Below are 23,737 nucleotides of genomic sequence, written 5' to 3'. Positions count from 1 at the left end.
ACTTAAGAGAAGTAGGCTTTACCCATACTCTTCTTTATACACGGATGACATTGATGTATGAGCCACGTGCCACTGTTCGTCTGCGGGTGCCCACAAATCAGTGAGTTGTACATTAAAGGACTAATATTGCTCACATGATACTGTAGTCTCCCCAGCCCAACTGACATCCGTTCGGTGAAACAATGTGCTACATTATGTGCCCATATATCCTACAACTTGTCACACTTGGCAACCATCTTCACTTGTAAACTAGTTGAATCTTAGTTTTGTATGCATGGTTGAAAATGACTCTTATTTAAGGTATGTCATTTGGAGCGATAGCCCAAAAGGTCAGACTTGGGCATAAAACTGGCTCAGTAGCCAATGAAAAAGCAAAAAACAATCACAAATGGGATTCCTTTGGTGACAGACTGAGCAGTGCCAAAGGGGTATTTAATTGTAAAATGTCTTCCTAAATGTCCATTTTAAAGACAATTTGTTCAGTGACACTGGTCAAAAATAATAGCTGCACAGTGTAGTAACAAACTGGCCCACATTGACCAAATTATATGGGCCCACACTAGCATGTTGCCCCTGCACTTCGTGCATTCTTGATTGCTGTATGGCCCTACAACTACACCGATACCAAGCCATTGTCTAGTTCTCTAATCAAATAAATAACATTTGTATTTCTCTCAATAGATGCCACCGTTTTGTTGTTTACTGTTCACAAATGTTAGTGAATTCATGACCGACTTGGGACAAAGGTGCATCACGTAATAGCCTTGTGGGGTATACATTCCATCCACAAAGAGTTCACTCAAGGGTGTAGTAGATATTCAAACAGCATGGAGTCTATAGGAAGACTTTTTGAAAGGATCAAAATTACCTAGTGTTTGTAATTTAAAATATGAGAATTTGAATGTCTCCATTAGCATCAGCGTTTATTACAAATTGCAATCGTATTGGGGGGGGGGCACTGTTGAGCAGCCTGCATTGTAACCGAGCTCTGCGCCTCTAAGCGCTACCTGTGATATTGCGCCCACAAGTCCGCCGACAATCGTGCCCTTGACCACCGCCAAGACCGGTCACTGAAGTTGGTGACCAGACCGCCGCATAACAACGTGGGCTGAGCCGCCAAAGAGCCGATCCCAGAACTCTGCTGTGGCCAGCGGCAGTGTCTGGTGCGACGAGCCACCTAGCTGGATTGTATCCGCCTGGCTAACGGGCTACTGCCATTAGTTCTCCCTCAGTTCTGACTCTTGGGCAGCCCGCCGAGACTCTGCCCAGCACGGCTTGGCACCTGTGCTAGGACAGTACACCAGTCTGCCGGGGCTTGTCCGTGACTGTTCTGTTTTGGATCGGGCAATATAATAGAACCACTCAAGCGCCATATCATTATATACATTGGTGGCCCAAGATACGCTGAAAATAATGTAAACATCTGGCACTGGACAATTACGTTACATAGCATTGCCTGGGGCATAAAAACTGCTGTTGCTACTTACCACCATCTCATGACGAATAAAGCCAATTCCACCAGCGAAAAGCAAGGGAAAATGGGCACTTTCACAAGACAACCCCCTAAGGCCAAAACACACAACAGTAAGGGTACAGAGAACGCAGACTAACAACCAGAGGAGGAAATACTGAATGTGCAAATTCTATTGGACAGTATGTGTACCGGCTTTGCTTGAGTGAATGAGAAGCTTGATATTGCAGAGAGCATCAACACACTACGTTCCAAACTGGATAAATAAGTTGCTAGAATCGTAGACCTCTAAATGGATCTCTCGGATGTCTGGCGCAGTATGTAAATTAACAGGAAGTGTTTCCCTTAACTCAAGATTTCGCATACTACAATTCAAAGTGTGGCAGATTTGGAGTGACCAGTCACAGGGCCTGCAAGCACAACGACTCATGATCCAGCAGGACTCCGCTTCTTGATAGAGAGCAGCAGCAATAGCATAGTAGCAAAGTCCAGGGCCCATAAGGAAGACCTAGGCAATGCACGACTTGGAAGTGGTTAAGCCCACCAGTTCAAGGGAGGTAGTACTACAAAATGTCTGCGCTGTTGATAGAATAGTAGAGTGTTTCCTTGCATTAGATCGCTTGGGCAGTGGTTATCCCAAAACATTCTTCCTGCCTGCCTCCCTTCGCTTAAGCTACATGCCCAGCCATTTTGAGCTAAACAATCATTGTCATGCGTTTTATTTTTAAACTACGGCCGCAAGGTCTGTGGTCCACCCACCATGAGCTCAATAGCCACAGTCCAAAAAGAATGAAAACAAGGTTTATCTGCACTGCTCTCCTCATGGGGGTTGGGAAGGTAGTATTGCAACAACAGACATACATGGGGGATAGGGTCCCCTACACTAGTAGCCTTAAATACTGACCATTGCCCCCCCAATAAATTAATACGGCTGGGAATGAGGCTTAAAAGTACCTCACACCCAAAAATCAGCTCAGGATTTCAAAACAGTCACCAGATATGCTAGTGGTCCCATTGAAGTGGATACGAGAGCTGGAGAAATGGTCTGCCCTAACAGCAGCATTGCGGTTCGGGCTCTGAACTCAAGATTGGCTGGGAATTTGTGGACTGGTTGCATTATTTGGGTGGGGAGGGAATAGGGGGGCTGGGAAGCTGAATTATTGCCAAAGTTAATTTAGGGCATTTTAGCAAAATACACAAACACAAAATTAATACATTATATAATATATGCTTAAACTGGTATAATAACGTTTAAGATAAAACATTTTAAAAACTACTGCTTTCAAAATCTCTCTTATAACCTGAACCTGTACATTGCTACCCAAGTGGCCATAGACATACAAATTATCCATGAAGAGGAGAAATGGGGCCCAATCAAATCAGCATCCTTACTCTCTGCTGCCTGGTTTAACACTCCCGTTCCCACTTTCAGAGCATTACGGTCCACCTCTCCTGCACCGAGGGTATCTCCCTACTCCAAGATAGAAAGGAAAACATCGAAGGTAGGGTGACCCTCTTCACAGCCAATCTCTATCCAACCTTCCCCTACCATGTCAATATTTTTGTCTGGCCTACAAGTGGTGCCACCAAATAGCCAAAATTAACGAGTCGCTATCGACTGGATGGCCTTCCATAGTGCTCCATCAGGTAAGTGTGGGTTTGGACCCTGTTCCAATTTTCCCCTTCGTTGACCCAGACTGGCCCAAAAATGGTGCCTCCATATTTGGCCTAGTGAGCAGAAAGCAGTTTGTCATAACGGATGAGCCTAAACCTTCACCATCGTCCAGAAGCAGACATCAACTTAAGGCCCAAATGTGGGTTGCTCTTTCCCACTGAAATAGAGATATTGGCTGGCAGCATCAGCTTAATTTTTACCCTGTGCTCGTGTTCCTTTTTTCCAAGCTCTCGGGTAGGGCTATGCTTGGGAGGAACGCATATGGGAAGTTTGGGGAAACAAATCAAAAGAAAGATTCCAAGTAAACAGTCAGAAAAAAGGCAGGATAGAGCAAATTCGGTAAGAGGACCAAGGTAAATCTACAGAGACCTAACGGCCAGAGACCAATCCTATTACAGAGTCAGACACCTCTGCATCCACCTAGAACAGTATTTTTCAAGTTACTAGGAGCGCACTCCTTGGTCATGATTTTTGTCTTGCTCTTTGCTCTCGAGATAAGGTGAAGGCTTTAAGACTGGCACCCTGGAAAAGCCAGATGCCTTAGGGGCTTCTCCGGTGCGTTATCAGGGCAAGATATGTAACTCTGCCCTCCCTCCCCCTTACCATAGGTGTTAATTTTCCATACGATCTAGGTATATTTGAGCAGGATTTTTTTGCCTGTACCCAATTTCTCAATGGCTTAAAAGACCATTTATTTGGGGTTGTGACCTTGGAGCTGTCACAAGAGTTTGAGATAGCACCCAGAACTGGCTTCTCTCAGAAGGTTTTTGTGTTCCGGCCCAGGTTTTTAGCAGGCCACCTAGCATGCAACATGAACTATTCTATATGTAGTTGTCAGGGCCACCCCTTATCGTTCTTCATTCAGTCAGTTGGTATGGGCAACAAAGGTTCTGATTTTCTGCTACTCCTTTCCTACCCCCTGAAACGCCACCCTAACAACACCCACAAAATCACAAGGCATATGCCTCTTTTTATACAGGCGATAATAGTATCCCAATGGACATTATGATGTATAGGTTCATTTCCCCAATTACTACCTTGCTTCATGATAGCTCATGCTCATTGCGAGTTTTCTCCGACTGCCACAGAATTTTTGTTGGGTTCTGGTTCGCAATCCGTGCCAGCGCTTGCACAGCATATGTGCATTGTCTGTTCAATACTGTTGTGCAATCAGATGGCGAACCACAAGGGCCATTTACCCTGCATATCGGACAGCTTTTCGGGAGATCAGAGTTTTCACCCTCCTGGAGTGTGGCTGGCTTTGGAACGTAATGAGGCAGCCAGTAACTGCTGGGGGAAATCGACAGACAACTGGAGAACATGCGTCAATTTCAAGAGGAGTTGGGTTTTAATTCAGCCAGTGGGATTTGGCTCTTCTAACAAACAGTGAGACTTTCTTTAAGACCAAGGCCCTCTGTCCTTCCGCACTTAAAATATAGCTCACTGCCGGAGTGGAACAGTCACTCACTGTATCTGGGGTTTTAGGTGTTCCACACTGCTTTAATGGCCCTCACTGATTCCGTCTTGTGTGTCAAAGGCTTGTCAGGGTGACATGCTGTCCCTTCTAGACGTTAGTTTACCTGGCACTACCACCCCTGCTCTCCTGGGACTTCTTGGCGGGGGTCACGAATCAAGACTTTCAGCACTTTTGGCCTGCAAAGGACTCAGGCTTCTCCTCCTGCTGTCGCTGAGTAGGTCTTCAGATACAATGTCTGGATCCCTAGCCTTCTCTCCCACCAGAATACCCTTTCAACTGTTTTGGGTATGGGGCCTGTCTCACCATCGCTTCACATTCCTCCATCATTCTCCCCCTTGCCTCAGCTCTCCCTTTTCTCCTTGCCACCCCACCACTCTCAGTCTTTACCCTCTCCTTCCTCCGCTACTCTTACTCTTTCATTCCTCTCTACCCCCACCTATACACCAGTCATCTGACTCCTCTTTCTCTCTCCTCTGCGCCTCCATTTTCCCTCTGCTCCTCTCTTTTCACTGTCTCACTTCCTCCTATCCCCATCTCCCTTCCCATCTGCTCCCCACTCTTCTCCCCTCTCCACCTACTCCATTCCCGTCTCCTTTGCACCTCTTCACCAGCCTGTCTGTCATAAATCACCAATGTATCAATTGAAAAGGATACGGTAACCAAAAAGGATGCAATTTGGTAGGGCTCTTCCGGATCCTATTTTCACACGACTTGATTGTAGGTAGGTCAATTTAGACCTTCCAAATGATACAACTCTCTGACTGAATGAAACAGGCAGAGAGATGGATCACTGGAAAGGGCGTGGGACTTGTGTAGGAAGTATGCCTAGGATAGATAAAGTATCATAAGAAACTGTCCCAATCGAATTACTTAGATAACACATTATTAGCATTAATTCAGACACTGACCTTATGGCAAAACTGAAGTAATCCACGAAAGTTTCTTGAAGAAAACCAGGAGTTGAACAAACGACAAAGGAAGGGTTGATTAGTAAGGGAGACTTATCCCGAACGGCACGAGGCTCTCGCTAGATACCGGGTTGGTGCACCACAGGATAGCGTCCAAAGTACTGTGCACAATCACCTTCCAATAGTTCATGAAATACTTCCTTTCCCACGAAGAACAAAAATTAGAATTTCACCTGTTAACTGTCACAGGTACCAAAGGTTCAAGTAGTTCAGAAAACCACATGCAGGATTTTACGCAATAGCATACACGCAGCCAGGCCAGCCACGCTTGGAGACAGCGTTTCCGTGTGGAGATTTAGCACGCGAACTGGATATACGCAGCCCAGGATAGCCGCGCTTGAAAACAGCGTCCGTGTGTAGAGATTTAGCACGCGAACTGGATACACGCAGCTCAGGACAGCGCGCTTGCAGACAGCGTCTGCGTGGAGATTTGGCACGCGAACAGGATTCACGCAGCTCAGGACAGCCGCGCTTGCAGACAGCGTCCGCGTGGATATTTGGCACGCGAACAGGATACACGCAGCTCAGGACAGCCGCGCTTGCAGACAGCGTCCGCGTGGAGATTTGGCACGCGAACAGGATTCACGCAGCTCAGGACAGCCGCGCTTGCAGACAGCGTCGGCGTGGATATTTGGCACGCGAACAGGATACACGCAGCTCAGGAATTAGCGTGTGGAGGAAAACACGCTCAAAAAAGGCCAAAGAAGTTGCTGAAGGGAATGCGAGAACGCAGGTCCGGTGTTCAGCTACAAAACGCCAAAATTGACTTAATCAGAAGCAGCGATCGGAGTTTCTACGCTGCTTATGTACGCACTGCCGTGATACACGTGATGGAACTAAGTCACGTGAATTTTAACGACGTGAAAAATGCAGACGTCGTTTTCCGGACAATGCATCGAACAACCTCCATTTTGAGTAGAATGGTCTAGTGGTTCTATGGGCGTAACTCATTTTGTATGGAGAGGTCGTTCCTGGTCCAGAGATATGTCCAGCAGGCACGACAGTGCCACCCCCCAAAGGAGCAGCCTCTCCCCTTTTCGAGTGGAATTGCCTTAATAAAGCAGGAGCATGAATGTTAGACAGAGGTTCCCAGGATCTATCCTCGGGACCATAACCTTTTCAATCCAGTAGATAATACGGTTTCCCAGACCGTAGCCTCATGTCCAGTATGTCTTGTACTTCATATTTGTCTGACCCTTTCCCAGAAATAGCAACAGGCCTTATAGACAATCTAGTAGCATCCGAGCACGGTTTGATGAGTGACACGTGGAATACAGGATGCAGTCGCCACCGTTGTGGCAATGCCAGACGGACAGCAGCCGGATTTATAATGTGGAGCACTTCATATGGCCCGATGTATTTAGGCAACAATTTCTTTTTACCGGGTATCCTCAAGTTTTTTGTGGACAGCCATACCTTCATACCTGCTTTGTAGACAGGTGCAGGGATTCTATGAGCATCGGCATAGGTCTTATCTTGTTTTTTAGCTTGCTCCAATTGCTGCTTAACTTTCGTCTGTAGACTCTTTAGATCTCTAATATTACGTCCTGCTGCAGGAGTATCCAAAGACAAACTGGAATCCAAAAGGAATGGATCGTGGGTGTTGCCCATACAAAGCATAGAAAGGCGAAGTACCTATGGCACTATGGTAGGAATTGTTATAGGCGAACTCCGCTGCCGGCAGAACATTGAGCCAATCTGACTGAAACTGCAGGCACAAACATCGCAGATATTGTTCCATAGTGCTATTGACTCGCTCAGTCTGTCCATCCGTTTGAGGGTGATAAGCACTAGACAACCTGTCATCAATTAGTAATGCCGAATTTAGTGCTTTCCAAAAACATGAAGCAAATTGTGAGCCCGTCAGTGATTATCACTGAAGGTAGACCAAAAAACCGGAATATATGCCGGATGAATAGATCAGCCAGACCAACAGCTGTTGGTACACCAATACAGGGGATAAAAAGCGCCAATTTTGTAAAGTAGTCCACCACCACCCATGTGGTATCATAGCCTTTATTTCTTGGAAGTTCTACCACAAAATCCATTGATATCATGTCCCATGTTTTTTAGGAACAGGTAGGGGCTGGAGTAAACCCACTGGTTTGCCAGGAGTGTTCTTGCATTGACTGCATACAGAACATGTTGAAACATAATTTATAACATCTTGTGTTATAGACGGCCACCAACACCATCTTTTCAGCAACTCTAGAGTCTTCTTCTGTCCAGGATGGTCGGCAATCAAGGAATCATGACCCCAACTGAGGGCCTTGTTCTGAGTGGTACCAGTTGGTAGATAGAGTACTCCTTGTTTGAAAGGCAAACCATTGTATATATCAATATTCAATTCCTGAATCAATTGTGGATTTAGTTTCACCCACTCCTGTAACTCGTTTTTTAGGGAAGGTTGTGCAGAACAACTACATATCACGTGATCTGCCAACAACTTATTTTGCACCGATGGTTCTTCTTTCACCTCTTCACCGATGCGAGACAAAACATCCGACTTGACATGTTGTCTGGCAGGGCGATAGGTAATTCGAAAATCGTATTGAGCAAAAAAGACATGCCATCTGGCCTGTCTAGCTGTAAGACATTTCATAGTTTTGAATGCCTGAAGATTTCTATGATCCGAATACACCAGCATCGATGTTTGGCCCCAAGAAGATGATGTCGCCATTCTTGGAAAGCATCCTTGATTGCAAGTAATTCACGCTCAGTGACAGTATAGTTTTGTTCATATGGAGTAAGTTTGCGTGAGAAGAAAGCAAGTGGATGCTCCTCCTTGGTTTCTGCACTAACTTGCAAAAGTACAGCTCCTGTATCAACACTGGAAGTGTCTGCTTCAACGATAAACTGACAATCCGGATCAGGAAGTTTAAGTACAGGTGCAGTGGTAAATGCTTCCTTTAACCTCTCAGAAGAAGCTTGGGCATTCTGGTTCCAACAGAATGGATCTTTGGAACTAGTTAAAGCTGTCAATGGGGCCACTGTTTTGGACAAAGAACGAATAAATCTGCGATAAAAATTCGCAAAACCTAGGAATGACTGTAATGACTTGACATTTGTGGAACAGGCCAATTCAATATGGCCTTCACTTTGGAACGACTCATTCGAACACCTTGATTGGTAATGTCGTAACCCAGAAATTCCACTTCTTGTGTATGAAAGACACATTTCTCAGCTTTAACAAAAAGTTTGTTCTCTCTCAGTCTTTGTAAGACAGCTAACACGTGTTTAACATGTTCTGGAAAAGACGATGAATATGTCAAAATGTCATCCAAGTAAATCACCACGAATTGGTCCATCATATCTCTGAAGATATCGTTCATGAAGAACTGAAATGTGGCGGGAGCGTTACAAAGACCAAACGGCATCACTAAATATTCATAAAGGCCGTACCGCGTCTTAAAAGCGGTCTTCCATTCGTCTCCTTCGCGAATGCGAACCAGATTGTAAGCACCGTGCAAGTCCAATTTAGAGAAATACTTGGAAGTTCCTAATTGATCTAACAGAACATTAATCAGTGGTAAAGGGTACTGATTCTTTATGGTGATGTTGTTAATAGCCCTGTAATCAATGCAAGGCCTTAGATCTCCTTCCTTCTTTGGAACAAAGAATAAAGGAGAGGCAGCCAGCGATTGAGATGGCCGTATAAATCCCATATCAAGAGCTTTATCGATGTATTCTTTCAAGACAACATCTTCTTTGGGAGTTAAAGAATAAACTCGACCAGTAGGGATTTTAGCTCCAGGAATTAGTTCAATTGGACAATCATACTGCCTACGTGGAGGCAGCTGTTCTGCCTGACCTTTGTCAAACACATCAGCAAAATCTGCATATTCACTTGGTATATGTGTACCGCTCTGATGTACCACACTAATAGTGGAAATTCCCTCCATAGAGGCCAAAATATGTGATTTATTTGACACCACCTGACTGGTAAAGCAATGTTCATTGCAAAAAACGGAAGGATATTGGATCAATCCCGTAACCCATTCAATGGCGGGATTATGAAGAGTCAACCAATTAAGTCCAAGTAATATTTTGTATTGAGGAGCCGCAATGACATCGAAGACTATTTCCTCCGAATGACCATTTGATAACGTCATCTGAATAGGTACAGTCTCCTGAGTTACCATACCGGAAATCAAGACTGATCCATCCACAGTATTAACAGTTTCAGGTTTGTTCTTGTCTATAAGGGGTATAGAACATTTCTTGGCATATGTGATATCGATGTAATTATTAGTGGCTCCAGAGTCAACCATAGCCTTGGAGACCAAGTTTTGATCATCGAAACGTAAAGTCATCTCAACAGCTATCGGTGCATGCGCTGGAAATGTAATGGAGTCCGATGTAACACTCGACACAGGGACTCCTGCTACTGTCGAGTTTTGGCGTTTCCCGAAGGCTTATTTGGTTTTTTAGGACATGCCGCAGTAAATGCTCAGATGGACCGCAATACATACATAAGTTATTTTTTCTTCGGTTCTCTCTTTCTGCTCTAGACAACCGGCCTGTCACCGCACCGATTTGCATTGGTTCAGGATCATTCGAAGAAGCTGCTGGTGTATCAGAACGAACCGGTGCATGAAGGAAAGGTTTTCTCTCTCCTTTGCGGGCATTTCTTCGGGCATCAATTTGTAAAATTAAATCAAGAAATTCTGAAAAACCTGTAGGAACCACGGGGACCGTGGACAAGGCATCTTTGAGTTCTTCTGAAAGACCCTTGTAGAAAACAGCCGTCTTCTTGTCTTCCGGCCATTGGGTTTCAGCTGTTAATTGGTTGAATCGTGCGATGTAAGTCAACAGAGGTTGAGTGCCTTGTTGTAGATTCAGCAACTCAAGATCTGTGGCTTGAGTAGCGTAGCGCATATCAAAGACTTTGTTCATAGCAGCCAGAAGATCATTGCAATCGTACAACAAGGGGCTATTTGATTCCAATAAAGGATTTGCCCAAGCAGCAGCTGTACCCCCCAAATGGGAAAGCACGACTGCTGCTTTAGTAGTTAGATCGGGAAATGAATTAGGCCGGCAAAGGAAATGAAGTCGGCACTGATTAACAAAAGTTCTATAGGTTTTAGGATCACCTGTGAACCTTTCCGGGGGAGCCAAGGGAAACTGTGTTGGCATAACCACTTTAAGAGTTTCCTGTGATAATGATGGTGTCGTAGTCCCAGATCCAGATGCAGTGGCTACTGGAACCTGTGCTCCCTGAGGTGTGGCATGCATGGTATCTTGCATAACATCCATTCGATGCCGTAGTATGTCCTGTGCCGTAATCATTTCATTTCTCAAGTCAGTGATTAACTGAGTCAAAACAGTCAAAGGATCCGTACCCTCCATGGCTTCTGATTCTGTCATAAATCACCAATGTATCAATTGAAAAGGATACGGTAACCAAAAAAGGATACAATTTGGTAGGGCTCTTCCGGATCCTATTTTCACACGACTTGACTGTAGGTAGGTCAATTTAGACCTTCCAAATGATACAACTCTCTGACTGAATGAAACAGGCAGAGAGATGGATCACTGGAAAGGGCGTGGGACTTGTGTAGGAAGTATTCCTAGGATAGATAAAGTATCATAAGAAACTGTCCCAATCGAATTACTAAGATAACACAGTATTAGCATTAATTCAGACACTGACCTTATGGCAAAACTGAAGTAATCCACGAAAGTTTCTTGAAGAAAACCAGGAGTTGAACAAACGACAAAGGAAGGGTAGATTAGTAAGGGAGACTTATCCCGAACGGCACGAGGCTCTCGCTAGATACCGGGTTGGTGCACCACAGGATAGCGTCCAAAGTACTGTGCACAATCACCTTCCAATAGTTCATGAAATACTTCCTTTCCCACGAAGAAAATTAGAATTTTACCTGTTAACTGTCACAGGTACTAAAGGTTCAAGTAGTTCAGAAAACCACGTGCAGGATTTTACGCGATAGCATACACGCAGCCAGGCCAGCCACGCTTGACAGCGTTTCCGCGTGGAGATTTAGCACGCGAACTGGATAGACGCAGCCCAGGATAGCCACGCTTGAAAACAGCGTCCGCGTGTAGAGATTTAGCACGCGAACAGGATACACGCAGCTCAGGACAGCCGCGCTTGCAGACAGTGTCCGCGTGGAGATTTGGCACGCGAACAGGATACACGCAGCTCAGGACAGCCGCGCTTGCAGACAGTGTCCGCGTGGAGATTTGGCACGCGAACAGGATTCACGTAGCTCAGGACAGCCGCGCTTGCAGACAGCGTCCGCGTGGATATTTGGCACGCGAGCAGGATACACGCAGCTCAGGACAGCCGCGTTTGCAGACAGCGTCCGCGTGGATATTTGGCACGCGAACAGGATACACACAGCTCAGGAATTAGCGTGTGGAGGAAAACACACTCAAAAAAGGCCAAAGAAGTTGCTGAAGGGAATGCGAGAACGCAGGTCCGGAGTTCAGCTACAAAACGCCAAAATTGACTTAATCAGAAGCAGCGATCAGAGTTTCTACGCTGCTTATGTACGCACTGCCGTGATACACGTGATGGAACTAAGTCACGCGAATTTTAACGACGTGAAAAATGCAGACGTCGTTTTCCGGGCAATGCATCGAACAACCTCCATTTTGAGTAGAATGGTCTAGTGGTTCTATGGGCGTAACTCATTTTGTATGGAGAGGTCGTTCCTGGTCCAGAGATATGTCCAGCAGGCATGACACTGTCATGCCATCATCTGCTCCTGCAATTCTCGCCAGACTCCTCACTCCCACATGCCGCTCATATGCTACATCGATCCTATGTGGGACTGTGGCCAAATAATTGTGTAACAGGTATCCAGCAGGTGAAATGCGTGCACACGATTCCAAAATTGGTCGTAGCCTGTAGGACCTACGACATTTCCAGATAGCTTACAATACAGAGTGGAGTGCCCTATACTCCACTAGCAAAGCTTACAAAAGGCGCTTCTGACATTTGATTCAGTACAACAAACCCCGGAAGAACAACTCGTTCGGCATGGAGACCTTTCGACTGGAGTCTTTCTGCTGCATGCCTTCTAATTGCCCAGGACTTCTAATTCTTCGGGTCCTCACAGAAAGGGTTAAGCGGGGTTAAGAGCATTCCCCCGAATCTCTACTTTCTTGGACCATGGTGATAAAAGATATGCGTACAACTCACCGACTTCTGCTCAGAGGGCAGAGGGTTGGGGGGCAGAATTCACATGCAACCCACACTTTCTCTTATCTTATCCTTGCTTGTTAGCTTACTGGGTGCTGACCTTTTCCAGGGAAGAGGGAGACACTGTACATACCAGCAGGCTCGGACTGCCCTATAGGGTAATATGCCCATGGCTGAACCAAAAACACAAGACGCTGGTGTGGGCCAGTTTTTTTGGTCAAAGTGGGCCACTGTTTTGGACAATTCGGGCCAGTTTGAGGAGTTAATTCACTTTGTGGCTAGTAGTTTTGACCAGTGTTGCTGAAAAAACGTCAAAATGCACAATTTGCATCCCACTTATCAAAAAACACCCCCTTGGATACTAGTCAAAGTGTCAAAAAAGGAATGAATAGCCATCTGCAACTGTGGGCCACCTTTTCTTTGGTGCCAGAGACAATTTCATGACCCAGTCTAATCCTGCATACCAGGCTATTGATGGGGACAGAATACACCTTATTTCACATCCTAGGCACACATCACAGACCAGGTAGGTTTTTCTTGCTGACTGACAGCTGATGCACTCTAGGAGGTGCCATTCTGCAAGGGGTTTGTGGTTCTGCATACTGTGTGTTGAGGGGGGTAACGACATCGAACCTTGATGTGATCACCATCTGACTCATCTGTTTTAAGTGGCCTTCCCTGGTCTAAAAGGATGACTTTAGAGACCATCCTGGGGTCGTCTGATGATCATCGAACAACACTAGAAGTCATTCCCACATCATCAGATGTCATCACGGTGTTAAAGTCATCAGCAAATATCTCAGAATGGTGGGTGATGAGCTTAGGATGACTTGAATATGCTAACATCATCCCCATTTTGGAAACCTCTTTGTCCCTGATGATTGTGGGATGACCTGCTGATTACTTCAAGAGCATTGCCATGAAACATGTTTGTTCTTGACGATTTAGGGATGACTTACTGATTACTTCAGAACATCAGAGTTTGTATGATGATATGCGGACCAACACAGATTGTCATTCCGCTTTTGCTTAGTTGCACTTATGCTGAATGATCCCCCACTGTGGAAAGGGTAAAGCTTGAGACTATGTTGGGCCAAAGTGGAAGCCAGAGGTCTAAACATAGCATGCACCCATGAGAATCCTTTGCCATCCCAGTCAAAAGCAGGCACCCATCACCCTCAAAATCCCCAATGTGGCATCGCTAAAGCCGAGACTATGTTGGGCCAAAGTGGAAGAAAGAGGCCTACACATAGCATGCACCCCCTGGTTGAGAATCCTTTGCCATCCCAGTCAAAAGCAGGAGTCCAGCACCCTCACAACCAATACATTTCCATGCTGACTTGTTAGGTAAGAATTGGTGTATTCCGACTGTGTGAGACTACACGACACTTATATGCTTGGTAGTAGGTAAGCCCACCTTTTGGTATAGGTCTGAACTACACAGGTTGGCATCGTGACTGAGCAGCCAAGCCTATCTCAAGAGGGTTAACTGTGAGCTGTAGAGATGTACAAATGAAATCTGTAAATACAAGTAGCCAAGTAACACTCACACTCAAGTTCAGTTATAAATAGTTATTTATTTAATTAACATACATTTTTGAATAAGTGTTCTTTAGAAAGGCAATTCATGTAACAATGTAAATATACTTTCAAATTACTTTTCAGAAACGGAGCAGGTTAGTGGATAATCTTTGGATATGCTTCTTACACAATTGCTACACCCTGGGGTGACTTCAATCACAAGTAATGGCATTTTTATATCACACTAGTTATACTTTTCAGATTCTGGGGTTGCAGAAAGGAAAGGTTTAAGGAAGGGAAAAGGTTAAACACGTTCTCAGTATATGTGAGGACAACTAAATCTTCCAATGAAATCTAGACAAGCCTTTCCCAGCAGTAACAGTCTAAAACAAGTTACCACCTATGAGGGACAAACCATATCAAAATCAGTGGGATAGAAGAGTCTGCAAAGAGCCAGGACAGCCAAAGTGAATTTGAAACAGTCTATGGAGCCGAGGCACTTCTTAGAATCAAAGGTCTTGCACAAAGTTAGAGTTTGTTAGAAAATCACTTGTAGGGTCACAAGCTGTGAAAACAGATTTGGAATCAACTATAAAGGTACGCCACTGCAATTACCAACTGAGAAAAGCAAGGCTACATGACAGTGAGGTAAGTACCCTAAGTCTAAGCAGTACCTCTGGTTTGAAGAAGAGTGGTCCAGCTGGCTCCTGTCCTGCTACAGCACTGCAGATCCCGTGTTCCTGAGCCTCAGTCGTGGGGACAAGAGGAAGGACATCTGGCTCCTGCGGCGGTACTTCGGAGTTTGTTGGCAGCTACGGGCTCTTTTCAGTTCAGCGGCACTTTGCGGATTCAGCGCTTAGTCATTAGCACTGTTGCGGATCTCTGGGACCGGTTGGGCTTCCTTCACGCCTTGGGTCGGGTGAGGGGACTCTAGCTCTGGTCGCTTTGCTTCTGGAGGGTCCTTAGGAGAATCCTGGAGCTTTTAGCCAGATTTCAGACGTTTCACTCGACTCCAGATTACTCGACCCCTGGCACTCAGTTCTTGCAGCAATGAAGAAGTAAAGCCAGACTGGGAAGATGGTCCAGTGGAGTTCATCTCTAGGTTAGTTGGTCCCACTAACCCAAGGGGAGAAGTCATCCTTTCCGGAACTAGGGAGTTTAAGCACAGCATCAGGGCTTCACCCGGCAGTTCAAAGGTCCAGGAGGATGCAGTAAGCTTCGTTCACGATTTGTCAGGTTTTTCTCCCAGTGGTCGACTCTGCCTCTAGTCCCAAAACCCTTGCCTTTTAAGCACATTTCTCCCATTCATGCACAGCCTAGGCTGCCAATCACACATCAGGGTGGCTGTGCTAAAGGAACAGCCAGCCAGCCATTCAGGACTGGTTGCACTCAGGCATTCCAAGAGACAAAGGACAGGGGAGTTTCGGGACCCTCCCTCACATCCTGTCCTTCCAGACACACTGGAGCCAGAGGCGGGCTTCAGGGCTGAAGTGTGCCAAAGGCAAGACAAACAAAGGGCTCAAATCTGTTAGACGCACAGAGTAAAACCCAAGAAAGATCTCACAAACAGAAAATGGCAAAAAAAGAAGACAGGGGCCATTTTGATAAAATGGTCACCCCTGGGTACTATACTGCAGCTGAGGGTTCAGCCTGCGGTAGAAAAGCACAATGGTAGGACAAATTAAACCACTGCCACTAGCCATTTAAAAGTAGGGAGGACAACATACAAATGTTCCATGAGAATGTAGGATAAGGGGCTACCAGGTAACCCCCAGCACTCCACATAAGATGGTGTGTACTGGACCCACAAAGAGAAAAGTTAAGTAAAGTCAATTTCACTTTACTATTCTTGGGAACAGTAGTTCACGCAAGAAAAGGTATTTTAAACCTTATGAGAAATCTAAAAGATTTCTCAGTGACACTGCACTGATAATTACCAAACGCTTAGAGCAGACCGGCCTAATGCCAGAAGTGGTGGCCTAGCCATCATCTTCAAAACGACCCTTCCTATTAGACTTGCCACGTCAGCACCATACTCGTCCTGTGAAATACTGACAGCCAAACTGCCTCTCTCCAACAACCATACATTAACAATCCACTTGATATACAGGCCACCAGCGCCTCAAGGCACCTTCGAAGACGACCTAACCAGCCTTCTAGCCAACAACACAAAAGACCACTCTCAAACACTACTGATGGGAGACTTTAATCTTGGCTTCAATGACACAGATAGCAAACATGCTGAATCAATAGCAGCCTTGTTAAGTGATCATGGTCTCACTCAAAAAGTCCTCTCTCCAACTCACATCAAAGGAAGGACCTTTGACTGTGTATCTGAACTAAACTGCAATATTGATATCACTGATATTGTCCCGCAACCTTGGACAGATCATCACTTAATAACCTTCTCCGCCACACTAGACCTTCTCAACCCCAAGACTAAAATATGGTATCCCTTCTTCCGACCAGAAGTAAGAAGGATATTACTGCTGACAAACTTATACCTCTCCTCCTTCCAGCCATCACTGGATTGGGAAGTAATACCAACCCGAACATAGTAGTAAACACCTTTAACAATGCTATGACCAAGGCACTCGATGTGACTGCCCCTGTCAAACTGCGCAAAGCCAGGCAAGAAGCACACTTAAATGCTTGGTTTACTCGCCAAATCAAAGCTTTAAAATTACAAAAAAGAAAGCTCCAATCTATTTGGCGTCACTCCCCTACTAAAAACAACAAAAATAATCTAACTGAACTGGCCAAACTGTACAAAAAAGAAATAACAAAAACTAAAAAGAATACCTTCAATGATAGAATTGCCAAAGCCAACTCCAACACCAAAGAACTCTTATCCATCCTCCGAGAATTGGACAAGGTATGGTGTACTAACATACAAAATGCTCTATCCCAATCTCTTCTCTCCAATGTAAAATTGCTAATAAAAAGGCTACCTTGCCACCCTCCGATATACAATCAACTCAACCCCTTGAGATCAGGACAACTACACCCTTTAGCTTCAAGACCATTTCCATAATTGACACAGAAAAAATAATACTATCCCCCAAATACTCAAACTGTAAGGGTGATATTTGCCCAGCGCAAATAAAAGGTGCAGCTAGGGATCAAGCCCCTTTCATATCTAAGCTCATAAACTCTTCCTTTAAAACAAATACGGTACCTGCCAACCTCAAAGAATCCTGGGTCCTCCCCTTACTCAAAAAACAAACACTGGACCCATCCGTCCCCACCAACTATCGACCTATCACCACTGTGCCGTTCTTACTCAAAATCCTGGATAGAACGGCATACATACAAATCCAAGACTGCCTGGAAGTTAACCACCTACTAGGCTCACGGCAATCTGGCTTCCGCCCCTTCACGGCACGGAAACAGCTTTTCTAGACCTTAAGACACAAACTGAAGAACTAAAGGACAATGGAAAAACAGCGCTGCTACACCTACTGGATTTGTCGGCAGCTTTTGACTTGGTGGCTCATGCTGTTTTATGCAACCATCTTAAATCTGCCGCCAACTTCACTGGAGCGGCTATAGCTTGGAGCCAATCCTTCTTAGCCAATCGCACCATGAAAGTCTTCTCCACCTCAGCCTCCGCTGACCCTATCGAGATTACCTGTGGTGTCCCACAGGGATCTTGTGTCTCATCCACCATGTACAACATCTTCACCAAGCCTCTGTTTTCTTTTTGATAAGACATTTTTTATTTATCAATTAGTCATAACATAGACAAGACAACCAAAACCAAGGGAGAGGAACAAAAGAAAGAAGAGGCAGCAACATCAAATGAGGCCGACACAGCCCGTTAACCAAGCCTCTGTTTGACAAGTTGGATAGACTGGGTGTCACCTAAACTATGCAGACGACACCCAGATCCACATACCCCTTTCAGGCAACTTTGAGGCTGACTCAGCCTTGGTGAACAAAATCTACTCCATCATTCAGGCTTGGATGGCATCACATGGCCTCTGCCTGAACGATGAGAAAACGGAGTTACTAATAATAGGTTCGGAAACTAACATCAAAAAGTTAGGCCCAAACTACACCTCCTTCAACATTGTAACAATACCATCAAGGTGATGTCTGCGGTTAAAACATTAGGATTCTATGTGGACTCCTCTCTTACACTCAAAAAGCAAGTCAACTCCCTAGCCTCCACTAAAACCTACACCTGCAAACTTATCCGAGCAGCTAGACTATATCTTTCCAATGCTAGCTGTATCACCATGGCCAATGCTCTTATCATGTCAAGACTAGATTACTGCTATGCCCTGTACTCAGGAGCCAACAAATACATCACAGACAAAATTCAAAGATTGCAGAATAACGCCCCCAGAGCAGCGTTGGATATCCCATACAGAGAGCACATTACCAAATTTAGGAAAGAGGTTAACTGGCTGAAAATAACAGATAGAATCCTCCTCAAAACAACTTCTTTAACTTCCAAATGTCTGAACAATTTAGCACCTCCTCATTTAGCGGAAAAAATCACCAGGAGAAAAGCGACCCGCCCTACTAGATCTGCTAATACATCCATGTTGGAGATTCCTAGGTTTAAACGTTCGACTGCCGGAGGAACTAGCTTCCCTGTCAAAGCTGTGCAATGCTGGAATAAGCTACCACTTGACCTCAGACAAGAACAACCCTATCCCACATTTAGGCACAAGGTACTTAAATGGCTGCGCACTAACGACACAACCTGATTTACCTTTACCTACCACTCCTGGCTTGCACCTGACCCCAGCATCTGATGAGTCATACTGTACTGTAGCCGATTATGTATGTACTAATCTGTATGTCAATGCCTCCTTGGGCCTCCAAGGTTACGCCCCTGCATTACATGTATTTATGCACCTGTTGTACTTACTTGTATGCACATGTTTTTCTATGTAAGCAAGCTCTAAGACTTCTTGTACTGTTTGCGCCCGGCTACCTAAGGGTTTGGTGTGCATTACCAAATAAATAAACAAACAAACAAACTGAAGGTGCTGTGTGTCACCATACAAAAAGTAGATGCATACGGAGTTTGACAGACTCCCAAAACAGTGAAAATACATAATCCAAAGGTCAAAACACACGAGGCAGTGGGAAAAGGGTCTCACACACTCCAGGGTTAAAATGTTAAAGTCCTACAGTCCAGCAAAAGAGCTGGGGGTCTCTAAGGTTGAAGAGAATTAGCACAGAAATTAGAATTCTCCCTAACATGACTGCACCAATATATGCCAGTATTCACATGCACTCCTTCACACAGTACTCATGTTTGCTTTGCAGAAAATCAAATGAATCAACAACTGTAACGAAAAGTACCTCCAGGATAAAAAATAAATAAAGAAAAGGATCCAAAAAAGAAAGAAAAAATAAACAAACGGAACCCCAAAGTCCCATCAACCGAGGTCTCAACTACCCACAACCTACCAAATATAAGCAACAACAAACCACAAACAGCAAACAGCAAAGACTAAAGGCAAAAAGCCCATGAAAAACACCAATCGAAAGAGGACACCCACTAAGGAACACAACCCACGCATCATGCCTCCCCACAAGAAAGACAAAGAAGCCAGAAAAGACAACAGAAATAATAAGACATCCCAAACCACTCAGGAAGGCACGGGCCAGCATGATCCCACATCCCCAAAAAACTTGACAAACATCTGAGCTGGCCCAAGGAGACATACAAATAACAGAGCAAAGACAGACTACAATGCTTGCTACCTGTCCACATATGACAACGTGGTAAACAAAAACAGCAAAGCCACAACGGACAGCCAACAAGCTTCTCGGATAAAGACCCAACCAGGACACCAAACGGAGGACAACTAATAAACCATCCCAATCCGTTCTCCACCATGGACAATACCCCACACGAATAAGGAACAAATTGGAAATCATCACACTCTACACCCCCTATATCACCAAGACTGGAACAACAGAGGGGTAGCTTACTTACCACCCAGAAATGAACCAACCCTTACATAAACCTTTTCTGTCTGCTCAACAAAGAGACTGACCAACAAAGAACCACCCCACCCAAAAGCCTCAACTGGGAAAAACCCACCTGGAACGGAAACCCAACCAACAACACACTGGTCAGAACAAACAATACAACAACACAAAAGGGAAATCCAGCAAACTACACTGCAGCCTCCTCAACGTTAGATCCATGGCAAAATACTCCACAGAAATCAATGGCATAAGCGAAGGAGGCACAGACGTGCTCTTCCTTACAGAAACCTGGCTAGACAACTATAAAATAATTGTGAACGAAGCAATACCCGACAATTATAAATTAATACACGCCAACAGAGAAAACCAAAGGAGGAGGAATCGCAATTAAACACACACAAAAAACACCTGAATATCTTGAATCATCACAACCAACGTGGAAGACTATGAATCCCTCCTAATAAAGATAGAACTCAACGACCAATCCAACACAGTATTCCTACTGATCTACAGACCATCTTCTTACAACCCCAACTTTGCAAACAAAACTAACGGACGAGGCCGCCATGCTATCAACCCACCACGACAACCTAGGTGAAAGAGATCCCACTTATACAAATATAGATACTAAACACACCTAGGGCTAATTTTTAGAAACCAAACGGTCCACAATTCATTCCTACCGTTAATAAACAATTATATAAAACACTCTAGAACGGTACTGGAGGACATCTTTAAATTCACAAAATTGACCATTCTTCCTAATCATACACATATACAGAATGTCCCTAAGGGAAGAACACCCTGTCCCTCACCTCATGTCTCTCCCTAGGAGGTGGGGGGTGCTACGCCTATCTAAAAGGGATAGCAGAAAGAATCCCCCTATCCAATTCAACATTCACACATAAAAATGCAGTTACAGGTCATAAATCCTTGTTTGACAATATACAAGCCCACAAACAAAATACATGTGTCTTGTGCTCTAGTGACATGTACATATCCTCAACTCTGAAATGTTTACTCTATGTTTTAATCACCAGTGAGTTCAGATGTGTCATGTCTACTGAACACTTGTATCTGCTATTAAAACGGACTTAAAAAGTTCTGAATCTCAAGCAACTGCCTCTAAAAGGAACAATCCACTTTTCTAGAGGCCACATTTCTTAGTACATGACGTGTTAACTAATATTTATGTTATCATTGTATTCTGCATGAGCTTGCTCATGCTGTCTGTAGTCGACTGTTTTCGATAATCTTGGTTGTTTGGATCATCTTCAGGACCTTCTATGGTTTACTACGAGTCTTATTCATGTGTAGAATCAAGGTATTGATCCGGTTGGCACCTCTGCTTCCTGTGAGGTAACATATGGATGAGAACAGAAGGGTAAGTTATACCCCCTGTCATTGCGTGCTAATTAATTGATTAATTAAAGCATACCATTCAATGTGTATCTATTTAGCGTTGAATAACTCCAACACTAAACGTTTTTTGTAGTGGCAATTATTAACATGTATGTAAGGGAGTGGGGACTAGGGCCTCCCTTATATTCCCATTGGTAGTGCATAGTGTGATAGAATCCTAATTAGGTAACTGACTGTGCCAAGTGCACCCCTTAGAGTGTGCTCATTTGTTCCATGCAACCCATTATACATACATGTATCCATAGTGGGTATCTATATGTGCCAAGTACTACCGCTACAGCAGTGCTACTAAATACATGCAACTCATTAAGAGCGGTTCAAAGGCATGCTCGAGCCTACCCGATTTGATTACTTTCAATCTTGTGTGATTCTATGGTGCCTCTCTTGAGAAGCTCTCAGCTGGATCAGCCATCTGTGGATCCAAAAGTATACATAATTTTCTAATATTCGTGAGCAGACCCAAAGGCTGGTCTTTAGGTCAGCTCTTGGATCCACAACACCGTCCCCCTTGCTATGTGATCGTGGCTGAAGGCGCAACCCTGGCCTGGGTGCCCCTATGGCCGGGGCTGAGGTGAGCTCGGTGCTCCCGGCGAACGTGTGGAACTCCGGTGATCCGGAGAATGCCGGGTGATCCCTGCTTCTTTCTGCCCGCGTGAACGCAGCCTAATTGAGAGCGCTACACCGGTCATTTCAAAACCAGATGTTTAGAAAATCACGTACTTGCAATATTTAATTTAAACAAGTGATAAGTACAGTACAAGGAATACAACTTCAACGTGCCTTTCCACAGGTTGCAAAAGGGCTCCTCTTAACAATGTAACAAAGAGGTGAGAACTTCTAAGTCAATGGCTGCAAAAAGAAATGCATATAAAATTCACAACAAGAGCTGGTTGTAGCTAGGTCAAAAGGAAAAAATAAGCCGAATGTCCCTCTAAAACAAGCCCAAAACAAGCTGCCTCCCAACCAAATAAGCTGGAAAAATAAGCGCACTTCTAAAACACTGTGGATAGGCCTCAAAAGAAAAATACAGTAACGTAAACATAAAGACAACACAGATATGCTAGAACTAAACGCATTTACTAAAAATCGATTTTATTTTTAGGGAAATGTGTGTACTTTAATTTTTCATCTGAATGGGGCTTCTAAAGGCACATCTTTTGGCAATCACGCAATTTACGCTAGTAACCGGGAGTGCACGTCAACAGGGCATAGCAAAGAATTTCATACAGTGTTCTGTGTACTCCGGATGGCCCATGCAACTGGTGAATGGGAGAAACAGGGGTGAAAATTGATGTTGGCCCTGCTAAGGGGAGTCCTCTATACTTGCCCAGGATCACACAACTAGAGAAAGAAAAATGTAAAGTCGTGCCCCGTTTATAACGAGATGAATGCTTCCGGAAAAAAAAAAGGAAACGCCATGGATGCACTTCCCGGCTGTTTATTTTGAACATCTTTCAACGTATCCCCTCCTTCCCATAACAACAAAGACCATGCCACAAGGCAAATAGAGAAGCCACACCATGTGAGCCAGTCCCCAAAAGGTTTCCAACTGCATTAAATGTAGGTGGAGAGCTTTTTGGTATGCTAATAACCCCTGGAGTGGGGGCGTTGAGACATCAGTGACAAAACATATTGTTAGGAAGAGCTGATGGGAACGCAATTGCTGCAGGTCATCAAAAGGCTGCAGGCAGCCCAGTGTCTGCCAGCTTGTGTCATTGCATGACAATAGAAAGGTGTGAAAGGGCGAACGTTAGTTCTCCTTTCATGCGTGTTTTACAGGCAAGAACACAATCGGGGCGATAAGCGGACAAACGCCGAAATAGCGACCTGACAAAATTATAAGCGACTTTGGAGAAAACAAGCCCAGAGTCGCTTATAATACGCGGACATGGCAACACTGGCCCTGGTTCGCATACACTCACCTGATGCTGCCTGGAAACTGGACATGCGCGTTACATAAAGGGTAGTGTCTAGTCCCCATCCGAGAAACGGACCATAGCAAGGCCCGCCGCCGCCACTTCATCACGTGGCCTGCTCTGCATCACGTGGGTTTCAACGTCCACTTCATCACGTGGTC

General features: G+C 44.8%; 1 protein-coding gene across 2 annotated transcripts in view; it reads right to left on the bottom strand.

Annotated features, from left to right (window-relative positions):
• The window catches only part of PCIF1 (phosphorylated CTD interacting factor 1), a 400,121-nt gene extending 376,438 nt beyond the window's left edge, over nucleotides 1-23,683 (bottom strand). The window contains exon 1 of one of the 2 annotated variants that reach the window (XM_069651242.1): nucleotides 23,583-23,683. The gene's annotated coding sequence lies outside the window, so the exon portion shown is untranslated. The remainder of the gene's footprint in view (nucleotides 1-23,582) is intronic. The other variant, XM_069651241.1, reaches the window with a different exon arrangement.
• Nucleotides 23,684-23,737: the final 54 nt, after the last annotated feature.

This window comes from Ambystoma mexicanum, chromosome 3p (assembly GCF_040938575.1).
Source record: "Ambystoma mexicanum isolate Mex_15411 chromosome 3p, UKY_AmexF1_1, whole genome shotgun sequence".
NCBI classification, from domain to species: Eukaryota; Metazoa; Chordata; class Amphibia; order Caudata; family Ambystomatidae; genus Ambystoma; species Ambystoma mexicanum.
The sequence above is the reverse complement of the archived record's forward strand: the minus strand, read 5'-3'. Positions and strand labels throughout refer to the sequence as shown.